Raw genomic sequence first — 21,149 nt, 5'->3', positions numbered from 1 at the left:
ACATTTGGATGGTTAAGCAAGTGTCACAGGTGCCACCCGCTTCTAGCCACTTCAGTCTTCCAACCCTTGCATCGCCTTCCAGAAAGGAAGAGTGAAAGTGAACACATATTCCCACTTCAATTCTCCAAGGGAGTTGGATAAAAGTTGGCTCCAGTAGAATTAATTTGAGCATTAAAAGTACAAAGAATCAAAAGAGGGAGTGGAAAAGAGCATCCTTTTTCCAACTTCTTCCCTCAGCCCCATGTATTTTTAATAGAGAAAAGGGTAACCACCCTTTCCACCTCATGATGAAGAGGGCAGTGAGGAAGGCTCAGGAGGTCCGTGGTCACTAGGAGAAGACCTCAGGGATGCCACTACACCCATGGGTGCCATGTTGGTGACCCCGCCTTTCATAGTACACTGGTACCTTGGGTTACAAACACTTTGGGTTACAGACTCCGCTATCCCAAAAGTAGTACCTTGGGTTAAGAACTTTGCCCCAGGATGAGAACAGAAATCGCACGGCGGTGGCACGGCAGCAGCAGGAAGCCCCATTAGTTAAAGTGGTACCTCAGGTTAAGAACGGACCTCTGGAACGAATTAAGTTCATAACTAGAGGTACTACTGTACAGACGATTGCATAATTAAACACACACACACACAAACATATATGTTCTGTAAAGTGCAAGTATGAGAAATGTCTGTTGAAAATATTTTCTGTGAAACACACATACCCATGATGGGAAGCCAGCTTTGGAGACAATATGGCCAAGTGCTGGCCTCCATTGCTTCCATCAGCTGCATATATCAGCATAGAGAAAACTGTGCACATGGAGTGTGGGCACTCAGTATTGTTACATTCTTATTTAATTTGCTGTTACCACAAACTTCTTTAAAAGGGAGTAAGTTTTACTGCCACAAACATTGAGAAATAATGCCTTTTGTTTGTCACCCTTGGTGATTTAATTAGCAAGGAAATGGTGGTCTGGTCTTCCCACATATTGCTGCCATTTTTCTGTTAAGTTCTTATTTAATACATAAGACAGGGCTACTCATTTGTAGGCCCAGAACAAGAAGAGGCTGCATGTTGCACAACACGTTAACATACAACTGCATAGAACTACAAGGACAAGCTAAAGGGTGGGATCTTAGCTCCAACCCATAATAAATGGAGACAATGTTTTATTCTGTCATTACTACAGATATCTGCACACATGTGATCCACAAAACTAACATTGGGTATATATTCCAAAAGGCAATATATTAGGACCAACCATGATGCTCAGAAGTGGGGTAAGCTTCTGAGTTCTCCAGAATTGTTCATCAGGCAAGATATAACAATTGTAATTTTTAGAGATTCCTTTTATTATGGACCAACACAGCTCTCTGTACTTTTTATTGTGCATATATGTTCTACTGCACTACTGTAGTTCATTGCTGAGTGCAAACATAGGGCAAACTCTGGTCTGTTTCCAATAGTGTGTAAAAAGCCCCTTTCCTGCTTTGTTTTCAAAAAGGCACAAGTCATAAATACGCAGCAGGATTCCCATCTACATAGCTAAAATAGGTGAGCAGTTAAATGAAGAGGACAACAGCAAGCAAGGTCAAAGAAGCTATTAGAAGAAAGAAGGCTTCCTGCAGAAAATGGAAGCCTTGTCCAAATGAGGAAGACAAAAGGAACACAAATGTTGGCAAAAGAAATGCAAGCGAGAAATAAGGGGTGCAAAAAATCCTACAGACTTCCCATAGACTTCTGGACTAGATAGGCCTTTGGTCTGATACAGAAAGCTCTTCTGATATTCTTATGAAAGAATATAGTAATACATAGATACAAATACTTAAAATATTGCATTCATATAAATCATAGTAATTTGAAAATATTATTGTAAAGAACATGGTTATAAAGATGTTCAAATGGCATAGAAAGAGCCTGTTAAATCTCCAATTCATTAGTTTAAACATTCCCAGATCAATACCAAACAAATGATATGGCCAGCTGGTTATTTAACAATCAATACCTGCAGATATCTAAACATTTACTATGGAGCAGTTATCTCCCTGAAATCAGTATGATTACTCAAGAATAAGCAGTTCATGAACTGCAACCACTATATGAATTTAATAGATGGCCTCGACAAAATGTCACATTAAAGAAACTTACAAAAAATGCCTCAAGAGCAACATGAAACTCAGCCAGTGGACATCCTTTGTTGCAGTTTCATGCTTGAGGCAAGCATGAGCTTTTATCAATATTCCCATGACTAGGATTTCTATAGCTGCTCTATAGTCTAGCAACTCTGATGGAGAGGGAGACACTGCTGTACAGATTTCACAAGATTACAATGACTTGTGCAGACACTTCTTACCTATGCTGTCATCAAGGCTATGGGGTAAATGGGTGACAAAAGTGACAAAGTCTAACTCTACTGAATTACCATTTGGATGACTATCCTCCTTCACAACTAAGACCTGAAGTTTTATTTTAACAGTCTGCAGATTTACTACAATAATCTCAAATTGGGTGGAGGCAGCCGCTAATGCTTATTTAGTAGTGAAAACTGAACTTTCACCACTTTGGTGTAATGCCTTCCTCTCTATTTACTGATAAATAGTTTCAGTATTGAGGCTAGATGAAAGCAAATATCTCTATATTTTCTTGTTTAAAACTTCAGTCCATGAAAATGTAAAGTGTTCTATGCTGTAGCAAAACATTCCTCTTAACAAGAAGAAAATGTAAGAATATAATAGTTGCCTTATATACATGTGGCAAACAAAATATCTGAACTGGGAATTTACCCAGTTATACCCTATACTCTGAACTGCTACTTTACACAGCTTACACAGAACTGCAGCACATGTGCATGCTATTTTATGGATATATAAATTAATTTTGTGTAGCAGTTTGTAACACGGGCCAGGATTTATTCATTTTAATTAGTTGCATGCTAAAATACGCTCTGTGTGTGTGTGTGTGTGTGTGTGTGTGTGCACACGCGCACACACACAATGTTGAGCACCTATATGTACAATTCCTACTAAACAGCAACATTCTTGCAGGCTTCACCCTTAATTCAAATGTCTGAGAAACAAGTGTGATGGTTGTGGGGGCAGGGTTTGTTTTTAGTTTTTTTAATCACTTTTACTCTATATGTACCAACCTGTGGGTTTCTAAATACAGAGAATTATTGTTCTGTGTTGGGTTGATTCATTCATTAGAACAATTACAAAAAGTCCTCTAAATGACAAGCAGTTAAAATATTATGGAGGCCTATTAGGAATGGCCTTGTGAAGAGCCCATTGCAAAATTAACCAAGTGACAGGTTTAGATGTATCATCACTTATTTTAAAGAACAGTTTATCGACACACTAGCATACTGGCTAGTGCTGTAAATGTTGCCAGAGGAGGGGTTTACAATATGCTTTGCCTTGAAAACCTGGTAAAAATAAACCTGATAGACAGCATTAGTGCCGTCTCTCTCTAATCTCTAAAAGCAATTGTGCATAGAGCAGGTCATAAACTTGGATGTACAATGTCCAATTTTTTTATCTCTTTAAAAATCAGAAGTACAAAAGAGGTAGAATAAGCTATAACTATTGGCCAATTCACCCACTGGCCAACTCAAACAAAAAATGTGTAGGGCAATTTTTAAAAATAAAAATGTTAGTGTGAGGTAAGTTTCCCTTCAGATTCGTTTGCTGTCTCTCAGCAAACACACAATAAGAAAAACATTGCTGCAGCGTTTGCCCTTTGGTTATTCAAAACCAATGTGGATTATATTGCAGCAACTATGGCTGGGGTCCAAAAGTTTGTTAGGCAACAGAACCACAGTTAGATGGTTGGGACTCAGAAACATCTTGAGCAGTGCTTTGATTCCAGGTCTGTGTGTCATATTTACATGAAACAAGCAGACTCCATGGCTACCAATAATATAAAATTAAGGGTAAATAACTAAGATTTATATAAGCACATACTGATAAGTGGCACATGACAGTATATATGTGGTGTGCCTTTTCTGTGCATTGGACAAGTTTACCAAGTATAGCAACCATGTCACTGCCACAGTTATGGCCATGATATCTCTCTCTCTCTCTCTCTCTGTGTGTGTGTGTGTGTGTGTGTGTGTACTCACTGGTACAGAGTATTGTACTGACACCTCTCTTTTTTTGCTGCCCATGGATGCCATTTTATGCACTTTTATCAATATATGACTACCAGCACCTCATTAGCACTGGTTACAACTAATAGAACTTAATTTGAAGAAATTGTTCACCAAGGATCAGTTTCAAACATATCTTTAGGTCACCGTGCTTCTGAGCCACTACAGACTTATTTTCCTTCACCACAGACTATTCACTGTAAGACACGATATACCAATACGCCTAGGATTAAAGGGAACTCCCATTCAGAAGAAAAGGTTCCTCTGCAAGCTTGAGCCCTAGCACCACAACAAACCACTAAGTGTTCGTGTCAGTCTGACTCTTCTGTATTATTCTTTTTGCCTATTAAAGATTTGGAATTAAGTATGTCTAGTTCAAGGCAGAAATTAAGTAGGTTTTTGACAAGGACACAGAGCCTCAAAAGCATTTATGTTACAACAAAATGCACGCAGTTCTGTCAGTTGGAGAAATACAGGGATTGCATTTAAAGGAATGAATGAGAGCCACATTTTGAAAGAAATTTGGCACCTTAATATCTCTCTCTCTCTCTCTCTCTCTCTCTCTCTCTCTCTCTCTCTCTCTCTGTGTGTGTGTGTGTGTGTATGTATGTATACACACAAATACCTATTGAGTCCAACATCCTGTTTTCAAGGTGGCCAATGATACCTATGGGAAGCCCACAAGCAAGACATGAGTACAACACTCTCCTCACTTGTGATTCCTAGCAACTGGTATACAGAGACATACAGCTTCCAGACATGAAGGTAGTACCATAGAGGGACCTCTGTAGATACACCCATGTCTCCAAGCTCCTCTTCCCCCTTTCCACCTAAAAATCTGGGCAAACAGATTCTGATGAAGTGTTAAGGAGCTATAGTATGGAGGAGAAAACTGAGAAGCCCTGAAAAACTGTTTGCACACATAAAAAGGAAGCAGACATCATGCTCAAAAGGCATATTATACATGTGCCTCCATCATCATCAATGATCTATCAACCAGTTTATTCCATATAGTATACTGCTATCAGACAGCATGCATAATGTTGCCAGGGGAGGAAAGCACTCTGACTAAAGTATTTACACCAAGTGACTAAATAAGCCAAGCCAAGAGACAAACTAGGGGTAAAATGCATAGGGGTTACTAGCCAAATTGACCTACAGTGAGTTTATTTCCGATATGCAAATACAGCAACATGGCAGACCCTGAGTCCTTTACAGGGAATGTTACCAGGATTCGTTTCATTGCACTAACATTTCTGTTTGTGGGCAGTCCATGATAGCCAACAATGAAAATCCACCCCAAAAAGTAATAAAATAGAATCTATTTATGACAGAATCCTCCTTTAAACCAAATCTTTTTATACTGATTGAGTTTGATGAAAAAGGTAATGAAACAGCAAACACAAAACTAATAAATAATTTAATAAATAAAAAATATGCAGCAATACTTGACATCAGATGAGCCAATGTGCTGCTGTCCATGTGATACACTCCTACTGCTATCAACCACATCCAGCATGGCCAGTAATTAGGGGTGATGAGAGCTACATTGTCTGATGGGCACCACTAGCTACCTCTGCTCTAAATATCCAACTCAGAAGTGTGAGTACAACAATGTTCAATCTTTAAAGCACTGATCTTAGAGAAATTCATGTTAATTCAATGGGAATATCACTCATATGGTGCTTTGGGAAGTTGGTATTAGCCTCCCATCTTCCAGTAATTATGTAGTTCCCAATTAAAACCCTGGAAACAAAACCAAACTGTTTTTCTCTTTCAGGCTATTTACACATCAGTACTTTACTCAGAAGTACTAATCAGACTCAACAGACAGTCGTCATAGGGTCATTAATAGTTACTTCATTCTCTGGCAACTGTAAAATGATGATAGCCTTAAATAAGAGTGCAAATGATAAGCCAAAAGGAGGAGGAGAAAACCAGTGATATAGCATAAAACCAGTTTGCAGAGCATAACAGAGCAACACTGAAAACAGATTCATCACAGTGACATGCCATTTACTTACAGGCACTCTGAAATCTCAAGCCACAATTAGAATTATATTACACACAAACACACCACACACAATTTTGGCATGTGAAACCTGAGCCATGTTGTTTAGGATAAAAGTAAGAATGTTATGTAAGTTGAAAAGCAGAATGCAGTGTGTCTAAGAGGGAATAATTTGTTCTTCAAAGTGAGTGCGCTCATGAGGAAATTCTCCAAACTGAAGTAATGGTTATATCACAATAGCACTAATTTGCTTGGCACTGAGAGTTGGCCAGGGTTTCTACACAGATACATCTAATCCACTACACATGCCTGTCTTTTGCTTGTTACCATTTTCAGGACATATTTGAACAACACTTTCTTCAAGCTATCATGAGATGATCTCCACAGCCATTCCGTGACAATTGACATCTCAGTTGTCTGTCACACCTCAGCCAATGCCAAGATTATTCCAGGACAATCACATGCATCATGCAATGATAGAGAAAGGCACGTGCAAATGTATTTAAGTTGCTAATAGACATTATATAAACAAGGTTCCCAAAGTTGCATGAAGAGCTGCTACTAGGGAAAGCAAAATATCTTCCGTGCACTTGCATACATCTTGACAGAGCCCGGAGGCTGTATACTGGCAGCTATGCAATTCCATATTTTTATGTGCTGACAGAAAACACTATAGGGCATGGGAAGAACTAAATTTTTGGCAGGTTATGTTTTACTTCTTTTGCCGTAGATATTAAAACAAGCCACGCTTCACTTTCTCCACTGATCCAGCTGGTCCCACCCAGCGCAGTCATCAGCCTTCATAGAATTACTTTGCAATATCATGTAGCTGCAAACTCATGTTTAAGGCTGAACACATGCTTCGAAAGGAAATGCAACCAACCCAGGTCCTTGGTGAGTAAATGGTTGGGTCCAGATTTGTGGCCTTCTGCTTGTGCTGGAGGAATAGAACAGGGAGGTGTTTTTTATTATTGCTCCTTCCTCCTGAAGCCCCACTGTGCTCTTTGAAAAGTTGGTCAAGAGGGTTGGGGGGTCCTTTCAAACAGCATAGGAGGCAGAGGAAGGGGAATTGGCAAAAATTGCCTCCAGCCTTCTTCCAGCAAAGAAACTCCATCAGATCCCAATTACATCTGCAAAAACTTTTGGTATCTTCAATTCCTTCTATTTGTAATGTGAGAAATAGCCTTTTTGTTAGCCTCAACAAGACTGAGTGTATGTTCTTCCAAACTCCAGACATACGTAGTTAGAAGTACTTGCACAATATTGATTAGTAGACGTAGGCAACAATTTCCCTTTGTAGAGGTAGCTGACCACTGGCAGAATTGCTGAAGCACAAGGGCACTTAAAATACAAAAGTGTAGATAACTTTTAAAAATTTCTTCATTAATCCAAACTGTTTCAATGATCTAATAATATGCCAAAAAGCATTATATCTACCTATTCATATATAATCACCAAGTTGTTCCACAAAACGGTTTTAACAGCCACCAAAAATAAATACTCTGAACAACAGTCTCATTCTTTCTCTGCAGACACCTCCCAGAGAAAAGCAACACATTCATGCTGCACTTCAGCCATTACATACCACCCTTTCTGCATTACCCACAGATGGACTAGACAGGATTTCTTGTCACATGCCACAAGCATAGACATTCCAGAGGCTTATGTTCCACTGCGATCTTATTTTAGGATCCATAAGAGGCCTATGTCATAGTCATTTGCAGGCTACCCCAAATAAAAGCAATGTAGCTGCAGCATTTCATCAGCCTCTGCTATTGCTCATTTCCTTTGTAGAAATCCTCCCACTACTGCAGTTCTGTCTGAATCGGAGTAGAGTTGAACAAATTATATCCATTTTATCGGCCTCATTGTTATATTTCATTTGTGAAACGTGTAGCTTCTCTTCCTCCAATTCCAGATGTACTAAATTTAAGCTCAGGAAAAGATAAGTAATATTGTAACAAATGTGTAAAAAAGAAAGAGGGAGACTGTGAAGATTTATGTGGCATCACAGGCCAGTTCAGATGTAATGAGAATCCATGGTTTATCATTAAAAGAGCGTGCCACTGTGAGCCTCCAGAGAAACGAGACCTTTCCCCTGCCTCACACCCAGTAAACCTATTGTGGAGTTTTCCCCAACCCTCCAGAGCAGATTTGGGGTGTGGGGGTGGCAGAAGAGGGAGAAAGCCACACTGTTCTGTGCACACAACAATTTAGTTGAATCCTACCATATATGTCTGTGTGTATATAATTTGTTGTTGTTATTTTTAAATTATGTAAACATAAATACAAAATTCCCATAATAAAAATATTGGCATTTATATGTCACCTTTCTGAATGAGAATTCCTAATATGTGTCTGTACATTAAATTAAGAATACATCAACCATAACAACCTCCCTCCCTAACTCCCCCAAAAGCTGAGGGACTATTTGTTATATTCCACAATCCATTCCCTGCTGCTATACTTGTGTAGGATAATATCTCACAATATTTACCTCAACAAGAAGATAATCGGAACTAGGGACTTTTGTTCTCAGTACCCATAATTAATGAAGACCATATATTTTTAAAAAGAAAAATTATATATAGCTCAAACCACAGATCCATCACATCTAAAAGTAGGTGCCTATTTTTGTTTTTTAAAAAATTACGTTTCCAAAGGACAGGACTGTATGAACCAATCATTATAGTGAGAATGTTAGGAGTAATGTATCATCTCCTCATTTTAAAACAGTAATCTAATCTTTGACTACAAGAAACAAATGCCACAAAACCAAATACATTTCCATGTGGCAAAAGAAGACAACATACATCAATCTTGACTCCGTTTAACATTTAAACGTTTTTCTTTAAAGTAATGTTCATACAATAGTTTATAGATTCAAGTTGGAGTTTATTTCTAGAAAGAGCACACTATTTATAACAGGAGTCTTCCAATTCTGGGTCACTATCCCAGTGGGCTACCTGGTAGGAACCCAGGCACTGTGTCTGTTCGAGATAAACATGTTAACTAGACACTGAACACAGATGCCGGTTTATCAGTTTTGGTTTCATTTTAACACATTTCTAATAAGCATACTCCTTTATCAGAACTGTGGTTCATTTAGACTAAAATGTTTATGGTTTTGTGTTAAGATGCGTTTTTGGAATAATATGCCTGATTCTTTTCACTTTCCTTTCCCTAAGAGGAGAAGGTTGTAATTGGCCCATTAACCTTGTGCTAATAAAGTGAAATTTATAATGGATGTTAAATGGATTACTGATTCTTGCAAGCAAACTAGCCTAGATTTATTAGTGCAGGATCAAATGATGTATGAGAGAGAGAGAAATGCTTAAAAGCCCAATAGTTATATGGAAGTTCTAGTTAGTGAAGTATTATATTAACATTTCACAAACAACTTGTAATATGCCTGCTGAATCAGGGTTGATAAAAATTGGGATTTAAAATTAAAAACATTGTTTTTATTTAAAAGCTTTTTGATTTAAAAAAATTGTTGCACTAATTGTTCTATTAAAAAAAATAACCTGGTTTGAAATATTACTTAAATGTAATGCTGCAATGTGATGTCAGTGTAAGGTGGAAGTCTCCAAAGACAGCCCCTAGAGCAGGGATCACCAAACTTTTTGAGCCAATGGCTTGAAATTGTGAGAAAGTATCTTAGGTTCCGGTCACAAAATGGCTACCATAGGGTGTGCCATAGCACAAAACTACTGTTACAGCTAGCAGAAAGAAAAGACCGGACCTCAAAATGATGCACCAGCCTCCCATTCAAAGGAAGGGCATTAGCCACCACCATACCTGCTCACAGGAAGAAGTTCTTTGCAGCTTCTGTTCAGAAAGGAAGTGAGGGAAGAAAGACATGTGTCCAGGTTGGCATCCAATTAAATGTAAAATAACTTCTTTCTCCAAAAAGAAAGAAAATCCCCACAATCATACAGCTCTCAAGCATTCAGAGGCAAGCCTGCCCAGCTGCCCACAATTCAATTTAAGGCCAGGTGGAGGTGTCATTAGGTAGCTCCTCCCATGGGACTTTGTCAGATCAGAAAATGCAGGCTGAAATGCTGCAGAAATGTTTACTGGAAAGAAAAACACACATCCCACTGCTGGCCACTTCACAAGAATATGGTACACTCAATGCTATGCCCACTTAAATTCTAAAGAAATTCTATAGCACCCTGTGAACAAGGCAGAAAAAACCAGAAGCCCCTTTCACAGGAAAACTTTCAGACAGTGTTATTATATACACACTTAAAACCATGCATACAATACAGAAAGGAAGCCATACCTGGCCAGCAGTCTTAAAATGAAAAGAACCAGTTCACATGTTCCTTCAGTGTATTTCTTATATTTAAATGTATAGCTGCTTTACCACCATATTGCCCTCAAAAGAGTTTACACCAGAACCATTCTACTCCTCGTTACAGCCAATCTAATCTCAGGAGGCACCTGGCACCTGGTCTCTCCAGCTGAGCTCAGTTAATGGTGCCAGGGGACAAAGATGAGGGAACTCAAGGGTGGGAATAATCTGAACAATGGATTTCCAATTGACAACCTCCTGCCTGCTGGTTGAAGGGATTCTTGCAAGGAGTGCTGGGCTAGTTGGACCTTGATCTGACCCTGCACCATTTCCTACATAAGACAATGTACTCATTGCTAATACAGCAATAGCCATCTTGCACATCCCTGGACTACTAAAGGACAATGGCTGTACCCTTTTCTGTTTGGAGTGGGGAGACTTGACTGCGTTACTGCCAACCTATAACTAAATCTTCTTTCTTGGAAAGTTGCAGAATGGAATAGTAAGTGTAATGATGTAGATTTGTTAAACTTTCTTAACTGGTTTTTAAGTTACTTACTTACTTACTTATTTGAACTCCCCCAGGTCCGTGGATATAGCCCTTTTTTCAGCCAGCCATTAAAGCAAAGTTATTTTGGATGGGTGATGGATGAGCTAGCTACTTTGATCTCCGTTGAGATCACACAATATTATACAGCTTAGGTTTGCCTTAATTGTTAATAAGTTCCACATATGTATGCTTCCTTTGCAGAAGCAAAATGGTAAATAATGCAGCTAACATAAAACTGGTGTCACATGCTTCCTGAAACCAGTATCAGACAAAAAGCTGTGTTAATGCATTTTGGATCAGCTGCAGCTTCTATTCAACCAAAAAGGGTATCCTTATGTACAGTGCATTATAATAGTCAAGTTAAGTAAATACCACAGCATGCAAAGCAGTGGCTAGGTCCCTCTTCGCAATAAGGAGGCTTCGCTAAAACACCAGCCAATGGTCGTGAAATGCACTTTTGGTCACTGTGGAATGCCTTAACCATAGAGTTTGTGCAGTAGAAGCATCTTGCATTTCTGATTCCCTTCAATTAAATTAAAATAGGAAGCAGCAAGCATGGCTTGTATGCATGGAAAAACTCATGAGTACTAAGTGATTTAGGGTCATTTTATACATTAACCACATCTGTTCTGTTGGACTCTAGTCAGGGCAGGGGACATGGGAGGACATCTCAGTCACATGCATGCCTCCATACTGACTGCAGAATGTGCTGTGTGATCAGGGGTGCATATTCTACCCATGTGGAATACGGTTTGCATTTCCCCCTTCATGATTCCTCAGCACCACTCCAGATCCAGGATTACAACGGAGCATAAGAAGCTGCTTTATACCAAGTCAGACATTGATCCATCTAGGCCAGTGCTGTCTACACTGACTGGCAGCAGCTCTCCAGGGTTATGGAAAGGGACATTCCTGGTTCTACCTGCAGATGCCAGTGACTGAACATGGGACCTTCTGCATGTAATCCAGATTCTCTACTGCTGAGCTATACTCCCTCCCTAGGGAGAAGTGCCACATGGTGAAGTGTCACTGTGAACTGTAATTCACAAGGATTCAGCCAACAGCATTGGATTTCTGCAGTTGTGACATCACTCCTTTAATTTACCACAGCCATACAATTCTTTGGTTATAGCCAATAGCTGCAAATATATCCAATAGCTGCAATTTTTTAAAACTCACATATTACTTCCCAAACCTGTGGATAATAATAATAATAATAATAATTTATTATTTATACCCCGCCCATCTGGCTGGGCCTCCCCAGCCACTCTGGCAGAAGCCATTTTAGAAGAGGCCTACCCCCGCCTCCTCCCCTCCCAAGGGAATGCCACTTCTAAGATTTTGTCTGCTCCAATATAGGAAGCTGCCTTATACCAAGTCAGACCATTGGTCCACCTAATCCAGTACTGTCTACACTGTCTAGTAGTGGCTTACCAGGGTTTCAGACAGGTAGTCCCAGCTCTACCTGGAAACACCAGGGACTGAAGCCGGGGCCTTCTGCACAGTGTTCGAAACTCCCATTGTTCTAGGTGCATTTTGGACAGAGAATTTCATTAGCGCAAGCAGTTTCTGAGCTCTGGGCGCAATACTGTGCCTAAGATTTCGGATTAAAACTGCAGAGTGGAAGGAAAGGAGGGCCCTTTTCTGCCTCCCCACTTCCAGCTACTCTCTGAAGACTGGAGAAGAGACCCTCTTATGAATATTAGGGGGGTGGGCAGGGGAAGGACTAGACCATGTGAAAAATGAACATAATATTTTAGCTGCAGTTCATTCATTTTCAGCTTTGTATTCTTGTTATAAAAATGCACGCCTAGACATTCCCCTGTTGTGCCCATAACCTAGGTTTAAGGTGCCATTTAGCTCCTAGCTGCCATATCTCAGTTTCTAACACTGCTTCTGCACGCTAAACAGATGCTCTACCATTGAGCTATGGCCCTTCCCAACCACACTTACAATAAACACATACCACCCAAAATCAAAGGAACAATGCTTTCCCCCACGCCCTGCTTCAGAATTATAATTTTATTGTTACAGAATTCTATGTAGATACAATGAATTAATCAGCAGTTCTCTCACAGAGTGACAACCTTAATATAAAATAATAGTACAGTGTGTTTCAGACACATTAGCAGAGGCTACAGTGTTACATTTCCTTGTTCATTTTGTGAAAACCCACTTGCAGAGAAGAGAGGTGAAGGTGGAAAATCACCAGGTGCACGTCTCTGTAATGCTTAAATGGTGAGGCACGAGTATCATTCCTTTGGGTGCCTCACCTGTGCCTCCACCTCAATTCAAGTATCTTCTGCTCAGGTGTTACTAGGGTGGTAGAAATGCATGTGTGCTGGATTTCTGCCTGCTTCTCTGCATCTATCTTCAGTATGCAAAGAGGAAGTCTTCAACATCAGACATGACCCTAATATAGCCCAGAGATAATACACTGACTGCTGCATACAAAGATCCTCATGCCAAAGGAGTGTTCTGGTGGAACAAGCTGGATTAACTGAAAAGGGCCTTGCACTCATGCTGCTCCCTGAGGATCAGACTTGTTTGCTTAAAAGGGATATCAATTTGTTTGTGTCTAACGACTGACTGGAAGAGCGCACAAAATGCAGCCGCCGATAACTGGAAGATGGGACATCTGACAATCATTCTGTGAAGATGTCCCTCTTCAGAAAGGCTGGCTAATAATTATTCTTTTCAAACAAGATAAAGCTGTGGTTTACTGAGGTTTCCCCCTTAATATACATGCCTTTGCTGTCTCTTTGTGTCTGTCCTGTTGCTTTTCCTCTCCTTCTACTTAACTCTGGGACATAAAAATGAATTTTATGAAGAGAAGTTAGTAGATATCACAATGAGCACAATCTCCATGACACACTTATTTTCACAATTGCTGGCTCTCTTAATGTGGAAACTCTTTTATTCAAAATCTTACTATTGTATTACTCCTGCTTTTCAGTTCTCCAGAGCTTTTGCACTGGAAGAGAAATTATGTAATTTTTCAAGTTGTCACTATGAAGGATTATTATGTTTAACACCACATTAAAGCTTGTTTTGGTTTTTCTAATCTACCCTTATTCTTAACCGCAACCCAATCCAGGCTTTCAAAGGTAGTTTACAAACTAGCAATATAAAGCAAAGTTATTGCCAAATCTGCCTTTAAATGTATTTTGTTGACATAGGGGAGAAGGTGGATTATGCTATGCTTAACATTATATCTGTTTTTTTTAAAAATCAGTCTAAAATTAGATGTTCCCTTAAGGAAAATGTTTATAATAAGATGTCTGTGCTTACCTGACTCTGCCATTCCACACCGACAGGCTGAACAGTATTATCAGCTCTTTGGGTACTAATTCTTGCTTACTGGATGGATATTTTTCTCTTGCTGGATTAATAATCAACTTTCTAGATCAGTTCATTTGCAATTCTCTTCTGGTTAACCCTTTGTATTACCTTGCATTTAATCCTGAACTGAATGTGCACTTTCTCACCCATGCGTTAAGAAAAGTAAAAGAACAAAACCAAAACAAACTAGGTTATTATGGGATTTGGTTTAAGAACGTTAAAATTAAAGGCCTCCCAAACCAAGTCTTGAGTAAATAATAGTAAATAATATAGAAAGTACTTACACATTAAACCAATGTTCCAAGTTCAAGCAACTATGGGCATCTACTCACATGAGCAGTCAATCACCTCGTGGGAAAATCATCATTTTTTGCCCCATGAGCCAGAGTAGTAAGAATTAGTACTACTCTCCAAATGCAAAATAAGTGTGACTGACTTCCCCATATGACTAGTTAGCTGCAAAATTATCAGTTATCAGTTTATGCAAGACTGTCCATCTGTGTTGTCAGACAGAGAGAGTGAAAAGTAAATGTGGCTAGGAGCAAGAAGATAACAGGCAGGCACCCTGAATCGCTTTTTTACAGTTCAAGTGAGGCCAGGATTATTGAAAGGGGGAAACCTATAAATTATTGAGGTTTCCCTCCTTCTCACCCACCTAACTATAGTAATGAATAACCAGTGCTAAAAAAGTAATTTATCAGATAAGTGCAACAGATCATGGAGAATTTGTATTATGAGAAAGAAAAAAACTAGAAAATAAGAAGGAGTAATGTTTGTTGACTGACAGTGCCATAGGAAAGAAGCTTGAAATCTTGGTATTTTAGTGGGGGTGTGGTGGATTTTGCTTTGGTTGGAATAAAATGAAAGGAAATAAAACTAGGATAGCTAAGGTGTTGTGTTAAAGAAAAGAGAATAAAGGGATATAACAACCTTTCTATCTTGCCTATTCTTTTTAAAAAGCGATGTGTTAGGTTTAGGGAGCCCTGGGCAAAATCCAAGAGATTGCAGCCTTTTCACTTTAACAAAAATGATTTCCCTGCAAAAAGCATGCTAGAGCTGTTTTATTAAACAGCCCTGAAGTACCTTTACGTTCCCCACAGACAAAAGGCAGAACCTCTTCAAGATCAGGCCTAGCACAAAGGGGCTTGACCTCATCTTTGCACAGAGTAAGTAGCAAATGTAATATTTTTACATGGGAGTAAAGCGCTTTGTAGCAGCAGCTCTTAAAACCATTTATAGTAAACTTTCCATAAGATGTGCTGCAGATAATAAAATGCCGTAAAGTGTGAAGCAAATTTCCTTCATATTTATAGTGAATATTATTCTTTGCGTGTTTGAAGGAAAACCTTTTTTAAAAGCCAATAACATGAGAAAGCACAGCAGCTAAATTTATTGTTAAGCATCACATCACTGATACTCCTGGGGGTTTTTCTTCATGGGAAGAAAGCTTAAATAACATTTTCTAACACATTGGAGTGCTTCCCAGAGATGTGATGGCCTACAGAGGTGGTGCGGTAGAAAAGCACACAGGGAATGGTAAGTTAGTAAACAAGCTTTTTTTTTATTTTCCAGATGGTAGACACAAATAAATCCAACTCTGTTTAATAAAATTGAACTATAGTTATCTTTTGTTCTCTGCAAGGTACATTATCTCTCTTTCCTGTTTCACCTGACTAATCTGGAGGTATTTGTTCCATCACCTGACTTAGTGGTTGGCTAGAAATAATAAGACAAAACAATCTGCTATTGTTACATGAGACAACCACCTTTCATGTCCTTGAGCTCACCATGACCTTTCACCCTGCCTATCCCTCAATGGTCTCTTCTAACAATTAAAACTACACTCAGGCTGAATTCCAGATTGTCATATAAAGAGCCCTGTCCTTTCAAAACAAAACCAATTTTTACACCAAGGTGGGGGAGAAACACAAGTCCATTGTTCCCTCACAGATGGAAGTTAGAGTTACTAAGGCAACAGCTCTAATCCTCCTTTTAACCACCTTTTTCACATCATTGGACTATCAAGTATGCTACCTTTTAACTCATAAGCTCAAAAGCTGGTAGTCTAACTCACTGCTCTAATTAGCTACGATTTTCACAGTACAGACAACATGATGAGCTAATCGAAATTTGCAAAATAATGACGTACCTCCAGCAAATATTCCTCCTCCTGAGGCCCAGTCTTAGAATAACAATAATGGGACCATTATTAGAGGAGGGCATTAAAATGCTGCACTGCTGCTAAACAGAGAACTTAATTGTTCTGGTCTTGTCCATTGAATCAACAACCTATTGTTGAGAACTTGAAAAATAAAGGACTAGAGAATGGGTGCCATAATGATTGGTCTGTGCTGCCATACCAGCACTCCGCAGAATTGTTTTTCCTTTTGAAACTCTTGATGGACTAGTAGTTTTGTTTAAAAGTAATATAAAAGGCAATTGTTTGGGTAAAAAGTCCTATTTATTGAAATCCTTTGAAGCAGTTGCAGGGATTTGCGCCCCCCCCCCGATCTAAAAAAAAGTGTTCAGACACAGGAATACCATCTGAAGAGGTCTACATTTACGCTAAATATCACTTCTTGCCAGGCTACTGTAATGAAGGAGGACACCTCCTTAGCCTTCTCTTGGATCAATAAAATGTCGTCCTTTGTAGACCCATTATGGGGTACATCAAACTAAGTGGTAAAATTGGGAAGTTACCAAAGTTTTTGTCAAAACATTATCTTTAATAGTAATCTGAAATTACTTAGAATAAATTCAGACTTGGTAAAGTACAGCTTAACTTTCTCCTGAGAGCACGCCATTGAAATTGATGGATGATATGAAAATGCTTGACACCTTCTTATTAAAAATAGCTGTATATCAGTTACAGCCAGTGACTAGAAATCATTCCTTCAATTTCAGTTCTGTCCTCCATTTATCTATTTTTTATTTAAAAAAAACCACAAGTATTCCCCTGCAAAGTTGCAAAAGAAAAGGGGGAGTTGCAAGGGAGTAACTATGATGCATAGGATAGGTGGGCCCCAGAGAGACCTTTGCCCAAGTGGAAGAAGGTACATCTGCTCATGCAAGGAGGAGGGTCTGATATTTCTGCTAGTTTCCCCCCAGCTACATTCCCCATCCCACACCATCCCAGACGGTCTCCTGTCACTCAAGAAGGCTGAAATTCTATAAGCGGCCAATTATATTTCAAGTATAACAACCAAAATCAATATCAATATGCAAAATTATAAAAATAGGCAAATTGTTCCAACTCTACGCATGATTAAGAACATTTGAAATTGTCTGATGGACAGCCCCACTGTAAAGTAGGTAAAATCATTTTCCATTAGTGGATATTTACTGAACCTTTTGAGCAGTTTGGTGATTCGCACAATATTTGCTTATTTATGTGGAATATGGAAGCCACTGTTTTAATGTGTCGAACACATCACTGTTTATTTTACTCCGTGAGTATTAATGATCTCCCCAACTTCTTCTTTTCAGCTGTTGAGGTTGCCAATCTATGCCAATAACAAAAACAGTTTGGGGCATATTGCACACTTTCTCCCACTTCACAACTGCTCTAATATGAGACCTATTAGGGAGAAAAGAGCTCCTCCTACCCCAACAGCTGGCCTGCCATGCCTCTGCAGCATGACTGGGATCTCTCCAATCTTGCTGGAAGGCATAAGGTTGGGGGGGAAAAGGCTACCAATGGCTACCATCCACAATAGCTATGTTCTACCTCCACTTCATGGGGACGCCGGTGGCGCTGTGGTCTAAACCACAGAGCCTAGGACTTGCTGATGAGAAAGTCGGCGGTTCGAATCCCCGTGATGGGGTGAGCTCCCATTGCTCGGTCCCAGCTCCTGCCAACCTAGCAGTTCGAAAGCACATCAAAGTGTAAGTAGATAAATAGGTACTGCTCCAGCGGGAAGATAAACAGCGTTTCCATGCGCTGCTCTGGTTCGCCAGAAGCAGCTTAGTCATGCTGGCCACATGACCCGGAAGCTGTACGCTGGCTCCCTCGGCCAGTAAAGCGAGATGAGTGCCGCAACCCCAGAGTCGTCCACGACTGGACTTAATGGTCAGTGGTCCCTTTACCTTTACCTGTTTACCTCCACTTCACAGGCAGTATGACTCAGAATACCAGCTGTTAAGAATCACAGGCGGGGAGAGTGTAGCTGTGCTCAGCTTCTGCTTGTGGGCATCCTTCAGCATCTGGATGGCTATTGTGAGAACAGCATGCTGGACTAGCTAGGCCGTTAGCCTGACTCAGCAGGATTCTTCTTTGTCACTTAAATGATAGGACAAAGCTGGCCACAGATGGCTGGGAAATGGAGGCACAGCAATATACTAAAATATAAGTTAAAGTTGTACGGAAACGGATCCTGACACCCAGGTGACATGTTTGATCACTGTTGAGCATATTTACTTAGACACACACACACATGGCCTGGATGGTATTCAACCCTAGTCCTAATGAGAGTGGACCCACTGAAGTTAATGCACACGACTAACTTAGGTTCATTACTTTCAATGGGTTAACTCTGAGTAGGACTAGATTTGGATACCATCTGCTGTATCGTTATAGTCTGCAAAAATGTACAGTGGAAGAAGGTGCCTAGGGCTACCTGTAGAAGTTAACTGCCTGAAGTTTATATAGAATATAATTTTGAAATCTTCAGAAGTTTAGTGAAGCAGAAACATGGACATTTGTGAAGTACACAGAAAGGCAAAATAAATAATGTTAGAGGAGGCAACACAAACAGAGAAGGGTTAAATGTGGGAGCTAGCTGAATGTGAAAGGAGAGGGTGTAAGAAAAGATGGGGGAATGATTTAAGGGATTTAAGGAGAATGAAGTCAGTATTTTTAATGGAACAGAAATATTTTGTAATGGAACAGGAAAAAAACAATTTGTGGCTGAATGACTCCTCCTGCTTTTTAAAAATATAGACATATATTCATATACAGTATCTAACAAATATTCAAAGAGGCTGACTGGGAATAATGGGAATTGCAGTCCAAAATATCTGAAGAGCACCAGGTTGAGGAAGGCTACCATAAGCCCTCTCATACAAGGTTTGGTTTTTTGTACTTAATTTGCTCTTCTATACGTACAAGTCTCTGTTTTTATCAGGCTACTGCATACTGTGCACATTTTTTTAAGTCAGGTACTTTTCTTTTGTAAATTGAAAAAGAAAATATATAATATCAGGAAGTATTAAACTGTAAACAAGACATCTTGATTTATGCAAGCCTTGCTTTGCTTCATTTATCTTCATCTTGTTAGGCTAAATTAATTAATCTCAGCACTGTACACTTTCTCTTTTCATTACATCAAATATTATGGCCTGGATATGGGAGGAAGCTCTCACCAGAGGGATTTTAAAACACTACCTCGAGGAAGAGTTTCTACAAATGCATATCTCTAGCAATATTAACCAGATTAGATGCATTAATTGTATAGAAAGTTTATTAAAGGCAGTATTCCTTGGCTTTAAAATAATTGCATTCCTGCAATCCCAAAAATATTTCAGAATCTTAAAGTATATCAAAGTAGTTTTTGTTTGTAAAAAATCAAATATTTGGACATTCATTTAAAAATAGGCTAAATAAATTGACACCACAAATCTGTACATTCTTTAAGCAAATCGTCTTTTTTTACAGTACATCAAATTATGAGAACACAAACAGTTTCAAATTATTTAGGCAGGCCACATACACTCTATGAGATGAGTGTGTGTTGTTAACACACTTTCGCTGTTAATTTATTGATGTAATGAAAGGAATAACTAGATTCTCAGGAAACCTACTTGTCTTGATACAGCAAGAAGGGGCACCATGTAAACTGTTCTGCAAGTTTTCCTCTCTTAACTTGCAACAGTAGAGCTTCTGGAGCTATGCAAGTGGACAAAACTGTAAAGCCTTTTTTAATCTTACCCTGATCAACCAAGCCTCTCTTCCTCCAATCACAGTTTTGTGCGTGATATCTTTCTCCTAGTGTTTCTTATTTAATTAAAACAGACACTGACAGAAGGACATGGATTAGGGCTGTAATGATGCATTTACTTAGATTAATCGGAGTCTCCTTTTGGAGTAATGGCTTAAACAAAGAACAAAAGGAAATTGTTATGAAACAGCCTTTTATCCCAAGCAAAGGTCATATTATGAGGTTTTTAATTTTGTTGGCCTCTGTTACACTGGGCCTCGCTACTGGAACATGAGAAGTGCCCTTTTTTTCTCTTGCAAAGCCCGTTATTATAATATAGCCATTATAGCTGCAAATTAAAATGTCTGATTTTAAAACAGGTTGCTTAGCTTTCAGAACCCTCTAATTAGCATGTTGTGCATTGTTGTGAAGGAAAGATGACTAAAACACTAATGACCCACTGCCAGGTGACTGCACTACTGCACAAAGTAATAAAGACCTTTTTAAAGGAACACAATGAATTATCCAAGATGTGGTCTTCTTCTCTGCACCACTTTATTCATAAAGAATTCATTGCATTCGGTCACATAAGCAAGTTCGGGAAATATTTCTATGGAAATATTTTAATACGGGAACTACAAAGAAGACCAGAACCATGCTACGTTGTTAGGGGAGAGCAAGGCAAGCCAATGCAACAGAAGTCGAAAGCGGAATGAAGAGAGTACATAATCCTAAATATGGCTACTCAGATGGAAATCCCACTTATTTCAATAAGGCTTACTCTTCTCAGCTAAGTGGATATAGGACTGCAATCCAAAGAGTGCTTTCGGAGAGTTGCACTTCCTGTTGCTGCCACTGTGTGTATAGGTGGGTAACACAGCTCCCCACCCAGAAA

The 21,149-nt window shown here is 39.3% G+C and overlaps 1 protein-coding gene across 50 annotated transcripts in view; it reads right to left on the bottom strand.

Moving 5' to 3' along the window:
• The window catches only part of SOX6 (SRY-box transcription factor 6), a 443,885-nt gene that overhangs the window by 289,764 nt on the left and 132,972 nt on the right, over positions 1 to 21,149 (bottom strand). For 4 of the 50 annotated variants that reach the window (XM_083589519.1, XM_083589550.1, XM_083589518.1 and 1 more), the window contains one exon: positions 7,031 to 7,084. The exons of 40 other annotated variants lie outside the window; for them this stretch is intronic. The gene's annotated coding sequence lies outside the window, so the exon portion shown is untranslated. Of the gene's footprint in view, positions 1 to 7,030; positions 7,085 to 14,623; positions 14,778 to 21,149 lie in introns of those variants that run through there. 6 more of the 50 variants (XM_083589503.1, XM_083589511.1, XM_083589529.1 and 3 more) reach the window with 2 other exon arrangements.

The sequence above is a fragment of the Podarcis filfolensis genome (assembly GCF_964270895.1).
Source record: "Podarcis filfolensis genome assembly, chromosome: 1".
NCBI classification, from domain to species: domain Eukaryota; kingdom Metazoa; phylum Chordata; class Lepidosauria; order Squamata; family Lacertidae; genus Podarcis; species Podarcis filfolensis.
The sequence above is the reverse complement of the archived record's forward strand: the minus strand, read 5'-3'. Positions and strand labels throughout refer to the sequence as shown.